General features: G+C 40.7%; 1 protein-coding gene across 1 annotated transcript in view; it reads left to right on the forward strand.

The window, feature by feature from the left end:
• LOC143658730 (uncharacterized) overlaps nucleotides 1-14,166 on the forward strand; it is a 67,687-nt gene that overhangs the window by 38,748 nt on the left and 14,773 nt on the right. The gene's annotated exons all lie outside the window — the stretch shown is intronic.

Below are 14,166 nucleotides of genomic sequence, written 5' to 3' on the forward strand. Positions count from 1 at the left end.
ATACCATGCTGTTTTGACCACTGTGGCTTCATAATATGCCTTAAAGTCCGGCAGCGTGAGACCTCCAGCTTCGTTTTTTTTCCTCAAGATACTTTTAGCAATTCGGGGCACCCTGCCCTTCCAGATAAATTTGCTTATTGGTTTTTCTATTTCTGAAAAATAAGTTGTTGGGATTTTGATTGGTATTGCATTGAATCTGTAAATCAATTTAGATAGGATTGACATCTTAACTATATTTAGTCTTCCAATCCATGAACACGGTATGCCCTTCCATCTATTTAGGTCTTCTGTGATTTCTTTTAGCAGTTTTTTGTAGTTTTCTTTATATAGGTTTTTTGTCTCTTTAGTTAAATTTATTCCTAGGTATTTTATTCTTTTAGTTGCGATTGTAAATGGGATTCGTTTCTTGATTCCCCCCTCAGCTTGTTCATTACTAGTGTATAGAAATGCTACAGATTTTTGAATGTTGATCTTGTAATCTGCTACTTTGCTGTACTCATTTATTAGCTCTAGTAGTTTTGTTGTGGATTTTTCCGGGTTTTTGACGTGTAATATCATATCGTCTGCAAACAGTGACAGTTTTACTTCTTCCTTTCCAATTTTGATGCCTTGTATTTCTTTTTCTTGTCTAATTGCTCTGGCTAGAACCTCCAACACGATGTTGAATAATAGTGGTGATAATGGACATCCTTGTCTTGTTCCTGATCTTAGGGGGAAAGTTTTCAATTTTTCCCCATTGAGGATGATATTAGCTGTGGGTTTTTTCATATATTCCCTTTATCATTTTAAGGAAGTTCCCTTGTATTCCTATTCTTTGAAGTGTTTTCAACAGGAAAGGATGTTGAATCTTGTCAAATGCCTTCTCTGCATCAATTGAGATGATCATGTGATTTTTCTGCTTTGATTTGTTGATATTGTGTATTACATTAATTGATTTTCTTATGTTGAACCATCCTTGCATACCTGGGATGAATCCTACTTGGTCATGATGAATAATTCTTTTAATGTGTTGTTGGATACGATTTGCTAGAATTTTATTGAGGATTTTTGCATCTATATTCATTAGAGAGATTGGTCTGTAGTTTTCTTTTTTTGTAATATCATTGCCTGGTTTTGGTATGAGGGTGATGTTGGCTTCATAGAATGAATTAGGTAGCTTTCCCTCCACTTCAATTTTTTTGAAGAGTTTGAGGAGAGTTGGTACTAATTCTTTCTGGAATGCTTGATAGAATTCACATGTGAAGCCGTCTGGTCCTGGACTTTTCTTTTTAGGAAGCTTTTGAATGACTGATTCAATTTCTTTACTTGTGATTGGTTTGTTGAGGTCATCTATTTCTTCTTGAGTCAAAGTTGGTTGTTCATGTCTTTCCAGGAACCCGTCCATTTCATCTAAATTGTTGTATTTATTAGCGTAAAGTTGTTCATAGTATCCTGTTATTACCTCCTTTATTTCTGTGAGGTCAGTGGTTATGTCTCCTCTTCCATTTCTGATCTTATTTATTTGCATCCTCTCTCTTCTTCTTTTTGTCAATCTTGCTAAGGGCCCATCAATCTTATTGATTTTCTCATAGAACCAACTTCTGGTCTTATTCATTTTCTCTATTGTTTTCATGTTTTCAATTTCATTTATTTCTGCTCTGATCTTTGTTATTTCTTTCCTTTTGCTTGCTTTGGGGTTAGTTTGCTGTTCTTTCTCCAGTTCTTCCAAGTGGACAGTTAATTCCTGAATTTTTGCCTTTTCTTCTTTTCTGATATAGGCATTTAGGGCAATAAATTTCCCTCTTAGCACTGCCTTTGCTGCGTCCCATAGGTTTTGATATGTTGTGTTTTCGTTTTCATTCGCCTCAAGATATTTACTAATTTCTCTTGCAATTTCTTCCTTGACCCACTCGTTGTTTAAGAGTGTGTTGTTGAGCCTCCACGTATTTGTGAATTTTCTGGCACTCCGCCTATTATTGATTTCCAACTTCATTCCTTTATGATCTGAGAAAGTGTTGTGTATGATTTCAATCTTTTTAAATTTGTTAAGACTTGCTTTGTGACCCAGCATATGGTCTATCTTTGAGAATGATCCATGAGCACTTGAGAAAAAGGTGTATCCTGCTATTGTGGGATGTAATGTCCTATAAATGTCTGTTAAGTCTAGTTCATTTATAGTAATATTCAAGTTCTCTATTTCTTTATTGATCCTCTGACTAGATGTTCTGTCCATTGATGAGAGTGGTGAATTGAAGTCTCCAACTCTTATAGTATATGTGTCTATTTCCCTTTTCAGTGTTTGCAGTGTATTCCTCACGTATTTTGGGGCATTCTGGTTCGGTGCATAAATATTTATGATTGTTATGTCTTCTTGTTTAATTGTTCCTTTTATTAGTAGATAGTGTCCTTCTTTGTCTCTTTTAACTGTTTTACATTTGAAGTCTAATTTGTTGGATATTAGTATAGCTACTCCTGCTCTTTTCTGGTTGTTATTTGCATGAAATCTTTTCCCAACCTTTCACTTTCAACCTATGTTTATCTTTGGGTCTAAGATGTGTTTCCTGTAGACAGCATATAGAAGGATCCTGTTTTTTAATCCATTCTGCCAGTCTATGCCTTTTGATTGGGGAATTCAGTCCATTAACATTTAGTGTTATTACTGTTTGGATAATATTTTCCTCTACCATTTTGCCTTTTTTTTTTATTAATTAAAAAAATTAACTAACACAACAATAGAAATCAATCCATTCTACATATGCAATCAGTAATTCTTAATATCATCACATAGGTGTATGGTCATCATTTCTCAGTACATATGCATCGATTTAGAGAAAGAAATAGCACTACAACAGAAAAAGAAATAAAGTGATAACACAGAGAGAAAACACAAATAAAAATAAAAAGTACAAAAATATATAAGAGAAAAAAAAACAAAACAAACAAAAAAAAAACTATAGATCAGATGCAGCTTCATTCAGCATTCCAAGATAATTACATTACAATTAGGCAGTATTGTGCTGACCATTTTTTTTTTTTTAGATGTCATACCATTCTACATATGCAATCAGTAATTCTTAGCATCATCACATAGATGCATGATCATCGTTTCTTAGTACATTTGCATCGGTTTAGAAGAACTAGCATTATAACAGAAAAAGATATATAATGTTAATATAGAGAAAAAAAATAAAAGTAATAATAATAAGAACAAAACAAACAAAACAAAACAAAACAAAAACCTATAGCTCGGATGCAGCTTCGTTCAGTATTTTAACATGATTACTTTACAATTAGGTATTATTGTACTGTCCATTTTTGAGTTTTTGTATCTAGTCCTATTGCACCGTCTGTATTCCATCAGCTCCGATTACCCATTATCTTACCCTGTTTCTAACTCCTGCTGAACTCTGTTACCAATGACATATTCCAAGTTTATTCTCGAGTGTCGATTCACATCATTGGGACCATACAGTATTTGTCTTTTAGCTTTTGGCTAGACTCACTCAGCATAATGTTTTCTAGGTCCATCCATGTTATTACATGCTTCATAAGTTTATCCTGTCTTAACGCTGCATAATATTCCATCGTACGTATATACCACAGTTTGTTTAGCCACTCGTCTGTTGATGGACATTTTGGCTGTTTCCATCTCTTTGCAATTGTAAATAACGCTGCTATAAACATTGGTGTGCAAATGTCTGTTTGAGTTTTTGCCCTTAATTCCTTTGAGTAGATTCCCAGCAATGGTATTGCTGGATCGTATGGCAATTCTATATTCAGCTTTTTGAGGAACCGCCAAACTGCTTTCCACAGTGGTTGCACCATTTGACATTCCCACCAACAGTGGATAAGTGTGCCTCTTTCTCCGCATCCTCTCCAGCACTTGTCATTTTCTGTTTTGTTGATAATGGCCATTCTGGTGGGTGTGAGATGATATCTCATTGTGGTTTTGATTTGCATTTCTCTAATGGCCAGGGACATTGAGCATCTCTTCATGTGTCTTTTGGCCATTTGTATTTCCTCCTCTGAGAGGTGTCTATTCAAGTCTTTTTCCCATTTTGTAATTGGGTTGGCTATCTTTTTGTTGTTGAGTTGAACAATCTCATTATAAATTCTGGATACTAGACCTTTATCTGATATGTCGTTTCCAAATATTGATTCCCATTGTGTAGGCTGTCTTTCTACTTTCTTGATGAAGTTCTTTGATGCACAAAAGTGTTTAATTTTGAGGAGTTCCCATTTATTTATTTCCTTCTTCAGTGCTCTTGCTTTAGGTGTAAGGTCCATAAAACCACCTCCAATTGTAAGATTCATAAGATATCTCCCTACATTTTCCTCTAACTGTTCTATGGTCTTAGACCTAATGTTTAGATCTTTGATCCATTTTGAGTTAACTTTTGTATAGGGTGTGAGATATGGGTCCTCTTTCATTCTTTTGCATATGGATATCCAGTTCTCTAGGCACCATTTATTGAAGAGACTGTTCTGTCCCAGGTGAGTTGGCTTGACTCCCTTATCAAAGATCAAATGACCATAGATGAGAGGGTCTATATCTGAGCACTCTATTCGATTCCATTGGTCGATATATCTATCTTTATGCCAATACCATGCTGTTTTGACCACTGTGGCTTCATAATATGCCTTAAAGTCAGGCAGCGCGAGACCTCCAGCTTCGTTTTTTTTCCTCAAGATGTTTTTAGCAATTCGGGGCACCCTGCCTTTCCAGATAAATTTGCTTATTGGTTTTTCTATTTCTGAAAAATAAGTTGTTGGGATTTTGATTGGTATTGCATTGAATCTGTAAATCAATTTAGGTAGGATTGACATCTTAACTATATTTAGTCTTCCAATCCATGAACACGGTATGCCCTTCCATCTGTTTAGGTCTTCTGTGATTTCTTTTAGCAGTTTTTTGTAGTTTTCTTTGTATAGGTCTTTTGTCTCTTTAGTTCAATTTATTCCTAGGTATTTTATTCTTTTAGTTGCAATTGTAAATGGGATTCGTTTCTTGATTTCCCCCTCCGCTTGTTCATTGCTAGTGTATAGAAATGCTACAGATTTTTGAATGTTGATCTTGTAACCTGCTACTTTGCTGTACTCATTTATTAGCTCTAGTAGTTTTGTTGTGGATTTTTCCGGGTTTTCGACGTATAGTATCATATCGTCTGCAAACAGTGATAGTTTTACTTCTTCCTTTCCAATTTTGATGCCTTGTATTTCTTTTTCTTGTCTAATTGCTCTGGCTAGAACCTCCAACACAAGGTTGAATAATAGTGGTGATAGTGGACATCCTTGTCTTGTTCCTGATCTTAGGGGGAACGTTTTCAATTTTTCCCCATTAAGGATGATATTAGCTGTGGGTTTTTCATATATTCCCTCTATCATTTTAAGCAAGTTCCCTTGTATTCCTATCCTTTGAAGTGTTTTCAACAGGAAAGGATGTTGAATCTTGTCAAATGCCTTCTCTGCATCAATTGAGATGATCATGTGATTTTTCTGCTTTAATTTGTTGATATGGTGTATTACATTAATTGATTTTCTTATGTTGAACCATCCTTGCATACCTGGGATGAATCCTACTTGGTCATGATGAATAATTCTTTTAATGTGTTGTTGGATACGATTTGCTAGAATTTTATTGAGGATTTTTGCATCAATATTCATTAGAGAGATCGGCCTGTAGTTTTCTTTTCTTGTAATATCTCTGCCTGGTTTTGGTATGAGGGTAATGTTGGCTTCATAGAATGAGTTAGGTAGTTTTCCCTCCACTTCGATTTTTTTGAAGAGTTTGAGGAGAGTTGGTACTAATTCTTTCTGGAATGTTTGATAGAATTCACATGTGAAGCCGTCTGGTCCTGGACTTTTCTTTTTAGGAAGCTTTTGAATGACTGCTTCGATTTCTTTACTTGTGATTGGTTTGTTGAGATCATCTATCTCTTCTTGAGTCAAAGTTGGTTGTTCATGTCTTTCCAGGAACCCGTCCATTTCCTCTAAATTGTTGTATTTATTAGCGTAAAGTTGTTCATAGTATCCTGTTATTACCTCCTTTATTTCTGTGAGGTCAGTAGTTATGTCTCCTCTTCCATTTCTGATCTTATTTATTTGCATCCTCTCTCTTCTTCTTTTTGTCAATCTTGCTAAGGGCCCATCAATCTTATTGATTTTCTCATAGAACCAACTTCTGGCCTTATTGATTTTCTCTATTGTTTTCATGTTTTCAATTTCATTTATTTCTGCTCTGATCTTTGTTATTTCTTTCCTTTTGCTTGCTTTGGGATTAGCTTGCTGTTCTTTCTCCAGTTCTTCCAAATGGATAGTTAATTCCTGAATTTTTGCCTTTTCTTCTTTTCTGATATAGGCATTTAGAGCAATAAATTTCCCTCTTAGCACTGCCTTTGCTGCGTCCCATAAGTTTTGATATGTTGTGTTTTCATTTTCATTCGCCTCGAGGTATTTGCTAATTTCTCTAGCAATTTCTTCTTTGACCCACTCGTTGTTTAGGAGTGTGTTGTTGAGCCTCCACGTATTTGTGAATTTTCTGGCACTCTGCCTATTATTGATTTCCAACATCATTCCTTTATGGTCCGAGAAAGTGTTGTGTAAGATTTCAATCTTTTTAAATTTGTTAAGACTTGCTTTGTGACCCAGCATATGGTCTATTTTTGAGAATGATCCATGAGCACTTGAGAAAAAGGTGTATCCTGCTGTTGTGGGATGTAATGTCCTATAAATGTCTATTAAGTCTAGTTCATTTATAGTAATATTCAGATTCTCTATTTCTTTGTTGATCTTCTGTCTAGATGTTCTGTCCCTTGATGAGAGTGGTGAGTTGAAGTCTCCAACTATTATAGTATATGAGTCTATTTCCCTTTTCAGTGTTTGCAGTGTATTCCTCACGTATTTTGGGGCATTCTGGTTCGGTGCGTAAATATTTATGATTGTTATGTCTTCATGTTTAATTGTTCCTTTTATTAGTATATAGTGTCCTTCTTTGTCTCTTTTAACTGCTTTACATTTGAAGTCTAATTTGTTGGATATTAGTATAGCCACTCCTGCTCTTTTCTGGTTGTTATTTGCATGAAATATCTTTTCCCAACCTTTCACTTTCAACCTATGTTTATCTTTGGGTCTAAGATGTGTTTCCTGTAGACAGCATATAGAAGGATCCTGTTTTTTAATCCATTCTGCCAATCTGTGTCTTTTGATTGGGGAATTCAGTCCATTGACATTTAGTGTTATTACTGTTTGGATAATATTTTCCTCTAACATTTTGCCTTTTGTATTATATATATCATATCTGATTTTCCTTCTTTCTACATTCTTTTCCATATCTCTCTCTTCTGTCTTTTTGTATCTGACTCTAATGCTCCCTTTAGTATTTCTTGCAGAGCTGGTCTCTTGGTCACGAATTCTTTCAGTGACTTTTTGTCTGAGAATGTTTTAATTTCTCCCTCATTTTTGAAGGATAATTTTGCTGGATATAGGAGTCTTGGTTGGCAGTTTTTCTCTTTTAGTATTTTAAATATATCATCCCACTGTCTTCTAGCTTCCATGGTTTCTGCTGAGAAATCTACACATAGTCTTATTGGGTTTCCCTTGTATGTGATGGATTGTTTTTCTCTTGCTGCTTTCAAGATCCTCTCTTTCTCATTGACCTCTGACATTCTAACTAGTAAGTGTCTTGGAGAACGCCTATTTGGGTCTAATCTCTTTGGGGTGCGCTGCACTTCTTGGATCTGTAATTTTAGGTCTTTCATAAGAGTTGGGAAATTTTCAGTGAAAATTTCTTCCATTAGTTTTTCTCCTCCTTTTCCCTTCTCTTCTCCTTCTGGGACACCCACAACACGTATATTTGTGCGGTTCATATTGTCCTTGAGTTCCCTGATACCCTGTTCAAATTTCTCCATTCTTTTCCCTATAGTTTCTGTTTCTTTTTGGAATTCAGATGTTCCATCCTCCAAATCACTAATTCTATCTTCTGTCTCTTTAAATCTATCATTGTAACTATCCATTATTTTTTCTATGTTTGCTACTTTATCCTTCACTTCCATAAGTTCTGCGATTTGTTTTTTCAGTTTTTCTATTTCTTCTTTATGTTCAGCCCATGTCCTCTTCATGTCCTCCCTCAATTTATCGATTTCATTTTTGAAGAGGTTTTCCATTTCTGTTCGTATATTCAGGATTAGTTGTCTCAGCTCTTGTGTCTCATTTGAGCTATTGGTTTGTTCCTTTGACTGGGCCATATTCTCAATCTTTTGAGCGTGGACAGTTATCTTCTGCTGCTGGCGTCTGGGCATTTATTCAGATTTCTCTGGGTGTTGGACCCAGCAAGATTGTAAGATTTTTCTGTGAAATCTCTGGGATCTGTTTTTCTTATCTTGCCCAGTACGTGGCGCACGTGGCACACGTTTGTCTCAAGTGTTTGGAATGGGTCTCCCCCAGTCACCGATCTCCGTGGCCTGGGGCTTTCGGATCCAAATCTCTCCGTTGGTTCAGGGGCCGCGTGTGGTGGGGGCGTCAGCTGCCGCGGCTTGAGGGGACCCTGTGGCTGGTTGCGGGCCGCAGCGGGCCTGGGGGATTCCCCACCGGACCAGGAAGCCTCCCGTGGGGGGGGGGGGCTTCCGCGGCTTGGATAGCCCTCCTATCTGAGACTCGTATCCGCGGACTCGAAGCAGAGACTCGAAGCCACCCGCAAAAGAGGGGTGCCACCTGCCTCAGCTTGGTAAACTTGCTTCTCCAATACTCTCAGCCGGCCCGGAAAGGGGGGAGGGAGTAGCTCGGACCACCGCAGCTGCCGCTGATCAGGAGATCGCATGCCGCTCGGGGGTCTCACTGCAGCCGAGTCTCGCAGTCAGTCTAGCCAGCCCAGACTTTGGATAGCCCTCTGATCCGGGACTCGTAGCCGCGGACTTAAAGCCGAGACTCAAAGCCGCCCGCAAAAGAAGGGCGCCGCCTGCCTCGGCTTGGGGAACTTACTTCTCCGATACTCTCAGCCGGCCCGGGAAGGAGGGAGGGATTAGCTCGGACCGCCGCAGCTGCGGCCGCTCGGGGGTCTCGCCGCAGCCAAGACTCGGAATCAGACTTGCCAGCCCAGACTTTGGATAGCCCTCTGATCCGAGACTTGTAGTCGCGGACTCGAAGCCGCCCGCAGAAGTGTGGCACCGGCCGCCTTGGCTGGGAAGCTTGTCTCTCCGAGTCTCTCAGCCAGCCCCGGAAGGAGGGAGGGATTAGCTCGGACCGCCGCAGCTGCGGCCGCTCGGGGGTCTCGCCGCAGCCAAGACTCGGAATCAGACTTGCCAGCCCAGACTTTGGATAGCCCTCTGATCCGAGACTTGTAGTCGCGGACTCGAAGCCGCCCGCAAAAGTGTGGCGCCGGCCGCCTTGGCTGGGAAGCTTGTCTCCCCATTTTGCCTTTTGTATTATATATATCATATCTGATTTTCCCTCTTTCTACACTCTTCTCCATACCTCTCTCTTCTGTCTTTTCATATCTAACTCAAGTGCTCCCTTTAGTATTTCTTGCAGAGCTGGTCTCTTGGTCATAAATTCTCTCAGTGACTTTTTGTCTGAGAATGTTTTAATTTCTCCCTCATTTTTGAAGGACAATTTTGCTGGATATAGAAGTCTTGGTTGGCAGTTTTTCTCTCTTAGTAATTTAAATATATCATCCCACTGTCTTCTAGCTTCCATGGTTTCTGCTGAGAAATCTACACATAGTCTTATTGGGTTTCCCTTGTATGTGACAGATTGTTTTTCTCTTGCTGCTTTCAAGATCCTCTCTTTCTCTTTGACCGCTGACATTCTAACTAGTAAGTGTCTTGGAGAACGCCTATTTGGGTCTATTCTCTTTGGGGTGCGCTGCACTTCTTGGATCTGTAATTTTAGGTCTTTCATAAGAGTTGGGAAATTTTCAGTGATAATTTCTTCCATTAGTTTTTCTCCTCCTTTTCCCTTCTCTTCTCCTTCTGGGACACCCACAACACGTACATTTGTGCGCTTCATATTGTCATTCAGTTCCCTGATCCCCTGTTCAAAATTTTCCATTCTTTTCCCTATAGTTTCTGTTTCTTTTTGGAATTCAGATGTTCCATCCTCCAATTCACTAATTCTAGCTTCTGTCTCTTTAAATCTACCATTGTAGGTATCCATTGTTTTTTCCATCTTTTCTACTTTGTCCTTCACTCCCATAAGTTCTGTGATTTGTTTTTTCAGTTTTTCTATTTCTTCTTTTTGTTCAGCCTATGTCTTCTTCATGTCCTCCCTCAATTTATTGATTTGGTTTTTGAAGAGGTTTTCCATTTCTGTTCGTATATTCAGCATTAGTTGTCTCAGCTCCTGTATCTCATTTGAACTATTGGTTTGTTCCTTTGACTGGGCCATATCTTCAATTTTCCGAGTGTGATCCGTTATCTTCTGCTGGCGTCTGGGCATTTAATCAGATATCCCTGGGTGTGGGACCCAGCAGGTTGAAAGATTTTTCTTTGAAATCTCTGGGCTCTGTTTTTCTTATCATGCCCGGTAGGTGGTGCTCGTGGCGCTTGTCTGTCTGCGGGTCCCACCAGTAAAAGATGCTGTGGCTCCATTAACTTTGGAAAACTCTCGCTGTAGGGGAGGGTCGCCAGCCGAAGCGGCTTGGGGGAGTGCCAATCCGAATCTCCCAGCCGGCCCGGGAATCCGCGCGTGGGGAGGGTCGCCGTCCTCCGCGGCTTGGGGGAGCGCCTGTCCAAATTTCCCAGCCGGCCTGGGGCGCCAAGCGTGGTGGGGGGGGCGCTGGCCTCCGCGGCTTGAGGGAGCGCCTGTCCAAATTTCCCAGCCAGCCCGGGGCGCCAAGCATGGCGGGGGGGCGCTGGCCGCCGCGGCTTGGGGGAGTGCCTATCCACCGTTCCCAGCCGGACCGGGAGGCCACGTGTTTGGAAAGGACCCTGGTCGCCGGTCTCCGTGGCTTGGGGGATCTCCGATCCAATTCTCCCAGCTGGTCTGGGGGGCCGCGCATGGGGGGGTGGTGCCAGCCGCCACGGCTTGAGGGAATCGCCTGTCCAATTCTCCCAGCCAGCCCGGGAAGGAGGGAGGGACTCCGGCTGCCAGCCGCCCCGGCCCGGGGAAGCGCGCGCCCCTCGGTGATCTCACCGCAGTGGGTTCTCCCAGCCAGTCAGCCATTCCAGAAAGGGGTACACTGTCTTCTTGGTCTCTGTCGTGACTCCGGGAGCTGTTCTGTACCATTTCTACTTCCCTAGTAGCTGTTCTGGAGGAGGAACTAAGACCCGCACGTCTTACTAAGCTGCCATCTTCTCCGGAAGTCTCTGAGAATTTTTAAAGCGCAAAATAAAGATAGCCATCAGAGTGAAAGAAAAAGGAGCCAGCTATAATATATAGACTCCTTTAGACTCTCAGAACTCTTAGCAACCTTACATTTGTATTGTTTTCAGAGTTAATGAACGTTTTAATGAGGAGTTATTGCTTAAGGGGAAAGAGTTTCTGTTTGGGGTGATGGAAGAATTTTAGTAATGGATGGTGGTGATGGTGGCACAACATTGCAGAAGTCATAAATTTGACTGAATTGTACACTTATAAATAGTTAAAATGGCAAATTTTATGACATGTATATAATACATGCTAAGGTATGGGAGAGTAGGTGTGTGGAGAGAAGAAAATAATCTAAGTATGATTTACGATTTGTCCCAGGTTAAAACACACACACACACACAGAGCAGCAATAACACAAGCACTAGAAGAAAGTGTGAGATTATATTTATACACTGGGGCCAAGAAGTGCTTGCCCAGGTGTGGCCTCCTCAGGATAAGACGTGGTTGGAAAGGAGGCACCTGCAATGAATTAAAGAGCCCTGAGGGGGTGCAAAACATCTAGTCTTACTGACTCCATGCTGCAGGGAAGGCTAGGTGGAGGCAGGTGAGCTAGGGATGAGAAGAAATCTGGTCCACAGGCCTAAGGGGACTGCAGGAGGCTACACCAGACCTGCGACCATGGGCCACCAGCCCACTGTCCTCAAGGTAACTGTATCCGGGCCTTCAGGGCTCCGATCCAGGAACCTTGGCTCCAACCAGGGGTGGGGCTAGCATCCAGGGCTGGCCAATCAGCTCATCCCGCCTCCAGGCCCCTGATTAATTCAGCAATGGGCACATGACAGTCAGGCCAATGGGAACCAAGGTGACCCATTTTGGGGACTGGAATGTTATTTTTGACTTAGGGCAGGGGTTAGGAAACTTTCTGCCTGATGGTCAATATTTGAGACTTTGCAGGCCCAACCGTCTCTTTGCACCTACTCAACTCTCCACTTGTGGCAGGAAGGCACACATCGGCAACACGCGAGTGAATGAGTGTGTGCCGATAAAACTTTACTTGCTAAGACAGGCCTAGGCGATAACCTGCACATCCTGCTCTAGAGCTGCAAAAATCCCTTATCTCAAGTCTAAAATCCAAACAGCTCTGAAAACGTGGTGTTTTAGTTTGCAAGCTGCCAGAATGCTATATACCAGAAATGGAATGGTTTTTGAAAAGGGGAAATTATTAAGTAGCAACTTTACAGTTCTAAGACTGTGAAAATGTCCAAATTAAAGCAAAGCTAGGAAAATGTCCAATTAAGGCATCAGGGAAAGATACCTTGGTTCAAGACAGCCAATGACATTCAGGGTTTCTCGCTCAACTGGAAAAGCACATGGCAAACATGACAACACCTGCTAGCTTTCTCTCCAGGCTTCTTGTTTCATGAAGCTCCCCTCCCCCCTCCCTGGCTGTTTTCCTTCTTCTCCAAAGTTCTCTGGCTGCCTGGGCTCTCCTGGCTTTTTCCAAATTGGTTCTCTCTTAAAGGGCTCCAGTAAGCAGTCCCACCTTGAATGGAAGGAAATATGTCTCCACGGAAACCATCCTATCTAAAGTTACCACCCACAATTGGGCGGGTCACTTCTCTGTGGATAATTGAAAAGCTCCCACCCAGGAATACTGAATGAGGATTAAAGGACATGGCTTTTCTGGGGTCCATAAAAGATTCAAACTGTCATCAAAGTGTCTTCATAATTCTCACTTGGTAGCAAAATCTGATCTGACCTGAAATTGTCTGGTAGAAATTTTGGCTTGAGCTTCTTTTCCCCCACTTGAAAAAGATCACTATTTCATTTTATTTTCAGATAAAATAAGCTCTACAAATTGATCATGAGGGTATTACATCAGCTGCCATTTTTCAATCTATAAGTGACAAGATAAACATAATAATAGAGAAATCTTCACACTGATTTATGTAATTCTTTTTCTTTTGAAAATCCAGGTTCACATGTTTAGAAGCTGCTAATAACTCATTAAATGGTAGTGTTGAAGAAGTTATTTCAAACCATTAGAGTTCATGGGCTGCTTTGAGACTGAAACAAATCCACTACTGCTGTGAGAATTAACAGGACATGCACAAACTCATGCTCACAGAAAAACCAAAACTAGGTGAAAACAAAGCTAAAAACAAACTTCAAAGAAAAGGAGACTCCTGTAGTTATCTATTTAATAAGTTCCATAGCAGAATAACACAGCATGTTCACACACAGGGGATTTAAAGATAACTAATGTGCTGGTCTGAATCTGTGATGGACCCCAGAAAAGCCATGACCTTTGATCCTCATTCAATATTGCTGGGTGGGAGCATTTTGATTGTTTCTATGAAGATCTGACCCACCCAATTGTGGGTGGTAACTTTTGATTAGATGATTTCCATGGAGGTGTGTTTCCACCCACTGAAGGTGGAGTTGCTTGCTGGAATCCTTTAAAAGAGGAAACATTTTGGAGAGAGTCCCTTTTTGGTAAAGCCACATGAAAGCCAGCAGACGCCACCATGCTTGCCATGTGCCCTTCCAGCTGAGAGAGAAATGTTGAATGTTGTTGGCCTTCTTGAACCAAGGTATCTTTCCCCGGTTGTCTTAGATCGGACATTTGTATATACTCAATTGGGACATTTTCTCAGTCTTAGAACTGTAAACTAGCAACTTATTAAATTCCCCTTGTTAAAAGTCATTCTGTTTCTGGTATATTGCATTCTGGCAGCTAGCAAACTAGAACAACTAGCATCAGCCTAAGACAGGGTTCTATAACTGTCGGGGGATAAATGTGATTATCAGACTTCAATGCCAAATTAAAAATATGGACGAGGATTCACATGTTTCTTGCATTCTCTAAAATAACTTCTGTGA

This window comes from Tamandua tetradactyla, chromosome 16 (genome assembly GCF_023851605.1).
Source record: "Tamandua tetradactyla isolate mTamTet1 chromosome 16, mTamTet1.pri, whole genome shotgun sequence".
NCBI classification, from domain to species: domain Eukaryota; kingdom Metazoa; phylum Chordata; class Mammalia; order Pilosa; family Myrmecophagidae; genus Tamandua; species Tamandua tetradactyla.